Source organism: Micropterus dolomieu, linkage group LG01 (assembly GCF_021292245.1).
Source record: "Micropterus dolomieu isolate WLL.071019.BEF.003 ecotype Adirondacks linkage group LG01, ASM2129224v1, whole genome shotgun sequence".
Lineage (NCBI taxonomy): Eukaryota > Metazoa > Chordata > Actinopteri > Centrarchiformes > Centrarchidae > Micropterus > Micropterus dolomieu.
The window spans coordinates 10,416,783-10,423,798 of record NC_060150.1 but is presented as its reverse complement, the minus strand read 5'-3'; positions in this window follow the sequence as shown (position 1 = coordinate 10,423,798).

Sequence of the window (7,016 nt, the reverse complement as noted above, 5' to 3'; positions counted from 1 at the left end):
TCAGCAACCCTGTTTCTGTTCTTGGTCCCTGTCTTCCCTGAAGTTTTGCTCTTTTTCTCATTGATGTGATCTCATAACCAGCATTTCTACACCTTTGTCAGAACCCCTACAAAGTGGTTGATTCTGTATTACAATATCGTGCCAGCATGACTAATTCTGTGTTACAGACTTTGAAAAATGCCATGGTTGCAATTGTATGGTTTCGAAATAAGGGTATTTGGACGAAGCCAGTATGCCGCGAGTCTAAACAAAGGTGAAAAATGAGCATACTCCTATCTGCCACCCTTGAATAAGAAAATGAGAGCAAACAGCAGAAACGCTCATAAAAATTAATTAACTTCATGAGGACGGAAAAAGTGATGGATGTTTTGCTTCGTTGCGTTTTAGTCTCAGGACCCTCGCCAAGGCTATAATTTGCATCCTTGCAGTGATGTTTATTTAGCAGCTTCAATCCACGCCATCTTCTTAATGCCACAAATCAATCGTCCCAACAGCCCTGTTCCCCTTATAAATAAATGAGAAAATGCATTTAGATGACTTTGTTTTTGTCTGTGCACCCGTGTGTACACGTTTGAAACGCATGTGTGGGATGGTGGGAGCAGGGAAAATCAGACTTTTGGGTATGAAGTCACATGGCAAGTAGCTAGGGGATGGCAGTGGGCCAGTTTTCCACCTAATGATGAGAACCATGTATCTGGTGCAACACATGCGGAGGAAGGTATGGTGTCAGAGAATACCAGCACTGCTGCATCATACCAACAGCTGGATGACCACCTCAGCTGTCCCTGATCCTGCCTTTTCTTCCTTTGTCCATATTATCGCTTTCTCAACTCTATCACCTTTCTCTTTTCGTGTCTACACCTTCTCTTCTTGTACTCTATTGTGCACACACACACCCATTGTCTGGTGGCCTCCTGTGTGTGTCCATATGGGAAGCTAAAAGCAGGTCAGGGGGAACCAGGGTAGGCTCCTTTTCGAGCATGTCACAACAGGATTGAATACTTCCCGCAGTCCTTGACACTCGATAGAGCCCCCTGTTTCCCTGAGCTCTCTGTTTAGATAAGGGGCTGCCCTCCCTTCTTTCCAGGGGCCCCCAAGCACTTACAGCTGAGATGCAGGTTGGAGTGATTATTTGTATGGGGAGACATGCACGTGCGAAGCCCTCCCCTCTCATTCCCCCCAAGTTTTATGTCTGCAAACTCACCAGCTCAGCAGGGTGAATCCCCAGTCCCCCCACTGCAACCTCAGGGCCCGTTCTTGCTGTTTATATGCAACAAACACGTTATTATTTATTTATACAGGAATTATTGCAGCATAAAGCAATAATGTTGCTGTTTGTCATTTTGCTCAAGTCTGGTGGGATTACCTGACTGAGTCATAAATGTGAAGAAAATGATCCCAGTGGGTTCAACGCCCCACAATTCTGAGGTGATTCTAACCTTTTATGTTATTCATAGAACTTACAGTTTATTTCACTTGAGTGAAAAAGCTGCAACATGTGGCTCTCAGTAACTGAGACATAATAAATGACACCCCAAAATCAGCAGTTTCTCTCTAAGACAAAACAAAAGACTTTGGTGGTGGTGATTGGGGGGTTGACTAATTCAAAGTTTTTGTTATTTCTGCTTTTCATTGAAGAGTTGAACATGACTACAGCTCTGTTCAGCATGTGTTGGATCCATGAATTAAGAAAAAAGAAGTGTGTATGTATGTCTGTAATCAGTAGATCTAGTTATCAGTTAGTATAACATGGAATAGCAGAACAAAGCAATGTATAGAAAAGAACAAGTATTAATTGCATGTCTAAAAGTTATCAAGTAGGGTGTCATTTTATGACTTCATTTGAAATATTTGGGAAAGCAAGAGTTCCGGGCAAATGTTCATGATTGATAAGAAATCTTCAGTCTAAGAGCTTGTTCCTATCACCACGACTGTTGTGAATCCTGTCTTAAACCTCTCTGGAACTTCTGTGAGAATATACAGCTGGTCTGATACAATCTTAACTTTGAAAAAACACCAGGATCTGGACTTGGTGGGCTCAGTAACTGAGAAGTGGTGATAGAATCATAAAATGCTCCACTTTCTCTGACTACCCACCATTGTCAAATCCTAGTATATGCATGTACTACTAGGAATAATAAGAGGTACCACTCAAATGTCTGTATGCTAAATATGAAGCTAGGGCCAAAAGACGGTTAGCTTAGTATAAAGACTGACAACAGGGGGTAAACATCTAGCCTGGCTCTGTCCAAAGGTGAAAGAAGAAAACTGCCTAGCAGCACCTCCAAAGCTCATATAAGCTAACGTTTGTGTGCAAGTCTAGCTGTTTCCCCGCTGCTTTTAGCCCAAGCCAAACAAACAGTATCCTGGCTCTTCATAACTTCATATTAACTGTACATACATGGGTGGGCGCAATCTCATCTTACTCTTAGCAAGAATTAATTTAACAAATATAAGAGACAGCATGGTTACTTTGCATTTAGTTTACTCTTTGTGCGTCAGTCTGAACAGTACTAAGAGTACATTCATTTAAGTTGTAGCTGGAGCAGCATTACCTAATGTCCTCTGTTTCTGTTTAATAAATGAAATACGTATTTTCTGTTAGTTACTTTGTTATTTTGACATTTATGCATGCAGGCACATTCCCTTTTAAACTGAATATTTGTTGTGGGAAACAGAGGATCCAGTCCCACACCACAAATAGTAAACAGTTGTTGAGAAAGCCTTCTCCTTTTCCAGCAGCCTCACACATCCTGAATGTGCTGTACTTTCACTCAGACAGAGTAGCCCGATACCCACTTTGATGAAAACCGTAGTGTAATGAGGAATGGCTCCTATGGCCATGACTCACTGTGTTTGTCCTATTTTTTTGGGGTGCCTGACCTCCAGCCACCACTATAATTTATCTAACACACAGTCAGAAAGAATTTACTTTTAAAAATGTTTTTGTGAATCTCTATTGTGAAGCGGGTGATTTATCTTTATGACTGCCCCCATTCACTTAATATCTGTGAAGCTGAAAATGAGTTAGCTTCTTGCTCAAGGACACTGGTCTATGGAGGATCAAACCTGGGACACCAGCTTTTATGGTCATCAACATGCAATGCATTATATTAAAGTTAAAACCACCTTGTGAACCTAAGTATTGATTGTAGATCAGATTTTTTGATTATAGTGTTATTATCCAAATTAAGCTACTTTTTCATGAGCAACACTGAATATAACTGGGTGTCATTAAACAGGGGGAGGCGATTTGTCCACCTGAGCCGCTGTGGAAAGCCAACACGTTCCACAGATTCCTGCCTGGTTCAGAAAAAGAAAAGAAAAAAGATCATTTGTGTATAATTGCAACCACATTTTGAAGACACACTCCAGTTCTTCGATGTCCAACATGTCGGATCGAGCAAAGACTGAGTGATGGGTGATACAAAGGTAAAGCAACTCTGTTATATCATTAATTTTTTAGAAGCTTATGCATTAATCTTGCTTGAGTTTTATTTTATTGCTCCCTGTGGAAGCATGGCCCATATTCCTCTGATCCTCCGGTCCCTTTGTCTTCCACTCTTATCTTTGTCTCTCTGTCATAAAGGGGCACCATTACAGGCTGTAGAAACAGTATTGTACAAGCCATCTGGTATCAATGAAACGGTTGCTTTGTGAGCTGCACTAATAGTCCAATGTATCAGAAGCCCAATGGGTCTGAAACTTGTTTAATGACAGAAAAGGCCAGTCAGCAAAAATGACTGGTTCTTAAATCACACTGTCATGGGTAATCACAATTCTGCAACAGTATACGCTTTCCCTGACAAATGAATAGTTTGCTAATTTGATGACTGAATACGTGCAAATACGTTGTTTTGTGACTCTCAAAGCATGAATGCAGAAGTTACACCGACATTTGTCCCGATACTAAAATGACAACAACGACCAATTTAGGGTTAAAATCAGGATTAAATCTGTACATTGTGTGCCAGTCCTGAATTGATTTAATATCTAATCATTGGTGTATGAGGTACAAAAGACAACAGACAAATTGGGGCCAGTCCCATGATTTTCCATGTGTGTGCATCCCTGAGTGCACTTAGATACATGTCTGCCTGCATGCAAATATATACACTCCAAATACATAGGAGATGATGTATGTGCACATGTGCAAATATACACATACACATGTATACAGACACGTGAGCACACAAACAGAATCCAGGTGCTTCTTGAAGCTGTTGTCAGGTTTTCAATGTCGGCATAGGTTTCAGAGGTCCTGGAGCAAATACCTTGCAAAACAGACTACTCCTCCAGTCCATGTGGATGCAATTCGTGGGTATTTAGAGCGGAAAGTCTCCACAGGGCTACTGGAGAGAAGTCGAAATTAAAACAGCACAGTACATCGCCTGTGCTAATTAACAGTTACAAGTCCCTCGTGTCTACTGTTTGACTGCGGATAGTAAACAGAGACCCTCTTTCATCTGTGCTCTTTGTCTTTCAGCTGGGATGTGGGGTGTCACCGGACATGTGGGAATACAAATTTGTCCTCTTTCGGTGCTTCAAAGTGCGTCCATTCATTCCAGCTCTCACTGGTGGAGCGCAGTGAAGCGTAAATGACATTCAGAAGATCTAGCACATCGCGGGGACAAAAGGAGGGGGGGGGTCTGTGGCACGTTGTTTTGTCTGGGGACGTCTGTCTTGTTGATGAGCTGCACTCATGTGACCCTGAACTCTGGAGGACCTCGCTTTGATCCTGCTTTGCGCAGGCAGTCACCTATCTGTGACCTTGTGCCCTTTCCTCACAAACTGCTGTTTAGCTCTCAAAGCCCAGTCAATTTCTGCCAATTCACTTAATCTATACCAGGCCTTACCCGTGATTTCAAAGTATATAGGGCAGTCTGATAAAATACAGGGCAGTGTTCCTGCTTTGTCCCATTTACAGGAAGCCGAGAAATGCATCCATCCATCGGCCGAGCCGTCGGCCCCATAACTCAACTCTCAGCCTGGGTGTCTAGTTCGCTGCGAGTTGTGCCTCAACTTTGGCCATGTGCTGCCCTGTCCTTCCCTCTATTTGTGTACTCTCCATTCATGCCTGTCTCCCCTCTTTCATCTTTCATCTGCCCATTTCTCCCTCCCCGTCCCCTTGATGGCGGCGGAGGTTTTGTTTGCTGTCAAACTATCGTTCTGGCCCTGAATCTGGGTCTCTGGGACTAGCTCGGCACCTTTCTTTCTCTCTTCCTACTCTCATCTCCTCCTTTTCTTTCTTTCTTCCATCCCGAGGGAATTCTTTGTGTTATTTTCCTCGCAAACAGATTTAGGGAGAGTCGTTAAAACTTTAGTAAAATATTTTCCACTCTATAAAAAGAAATTAAGTTTGGATCTACCGTTTAAGTGTTTGAGAGAGGGGAACGGAATATAGTAAATTGGGACAAATAGCGTTGGCATTTTTTTTTTTTTCAGGATTATGCTTTATTAGTGAGTGCCTACTTCTGAATGAATGGGCTACACAGAGCAATCCTTGTTCCTGTAAGTCTGTGCATCAGCTCTTCTCCCCCCCTTTAAACTCATATTCCTGTCAGGGGCCTCCCATATGTGCTGTGCAATGTGTGCTTTGTCAAGGAGGAAAGAGAGACCGACAGAAAAAGAGATGGATCTTTAGGGAAGGTGCAAGTTCTCTGTGTTCACTGTCCTGCCTGCCTCAATGCTGAGCCCGCACATTTTCCCCTCCTTCAGATTGTAACGGAAAGTTATGGAGAGGCTGTAATGGAAGAATAACTCCATAAATTTGACACAGAAGTCCTGCTAATTAAAGGAATGCAGTCAAGGCAGAGCAGCTGCATTGTTTTTGATACTGATTTAAAGCAAAGAGTGGCTACTGTTACTTTAGCAATTAAGATAACATTAAATTTGGCAACAAACAAGTCAGTAAAGTGAATAATCCAAACTACTAGATAATGTTACTCTCATGCTTAAAGTCCTTGTAGTGTATCACTTTCTTCCATATCTTGCAATGTGTATTATACCTGCTGCCTTTGTGTTTAAATCGTGACTTTAGAGGATTGACTGTTGGAGCAGTTGAGGGATTTCTCCGCCAGCCTCCACTTTCAGTCCAGAAACTATGCATTCCACCGTCTCTGCAGCCCTGCCGATCGTCCAGGTTCCAGCGCTAACAAAAACGTGAGCAAAAGAGGCTCTTTCTATTGAGTTTTCTTTGCTTTGGAAAGCGATTTCCCTTCCCGGCATCCTTCTCGTGTCAAGATGTTGGCTCTCAGTTTTGCATTGAGGTGCCCAGCCAAAGGTACGAGTCAATTTGTCTGTCAGTCAAAATAATAACTGCAAAGCTAATATTGCTCCTTATATGCAGTGATTCGAGGCTGTGCTGTACATCCTCATAGTTTTCTGGAAATGTTGAGACATTTAAGATGATTTCAGGAAGCTCTCAGCTTACTAACTATTTGACACTAACTTGTTGAGGTTTCAAATGAGGCCTCATTTTGGATTTAAAAGTACTGCTCAAGTGGCAATTCTTCAATGGTTTCACAAGGTTTATAGTAATACAGTCAGTGTATAGAATAAAATATCCGAACCATACTGGACGGTAATTCACAAAAACATGAGCTCTTTGTGTCAACACAGTCTTCTGAACAAGAAAGTTTTAACAACACCCCTGATTATTGATCTTTGTCTTACCCTTGACCCCAGCTTTAGAGAAAATTTAAGGCTCCAGTCACCACTCAGTACAAGTGGTCAAGCCTCCACTGGGTTAGATATATGAGCATCAAGGTTCACAGGCTCCAGTCAATAGAAAGTAGCCACTCAAAACTAAACTATCACACTTTATTTGAGCAATCCAATACGAAAAGGAGAATTTATTCCATGGACACAGAAAATTCTGTCTGATTAGCTGGCAGGTATCCCTTAAGCTGCTGAACATGAAACTGCATGAAACTACACTATAGCAACATTATTTTGTTCTACAGTAGGGTTATGTGAAACTAACAGGGTGTTCATCTCGGGGTTGGGTTTAAAAA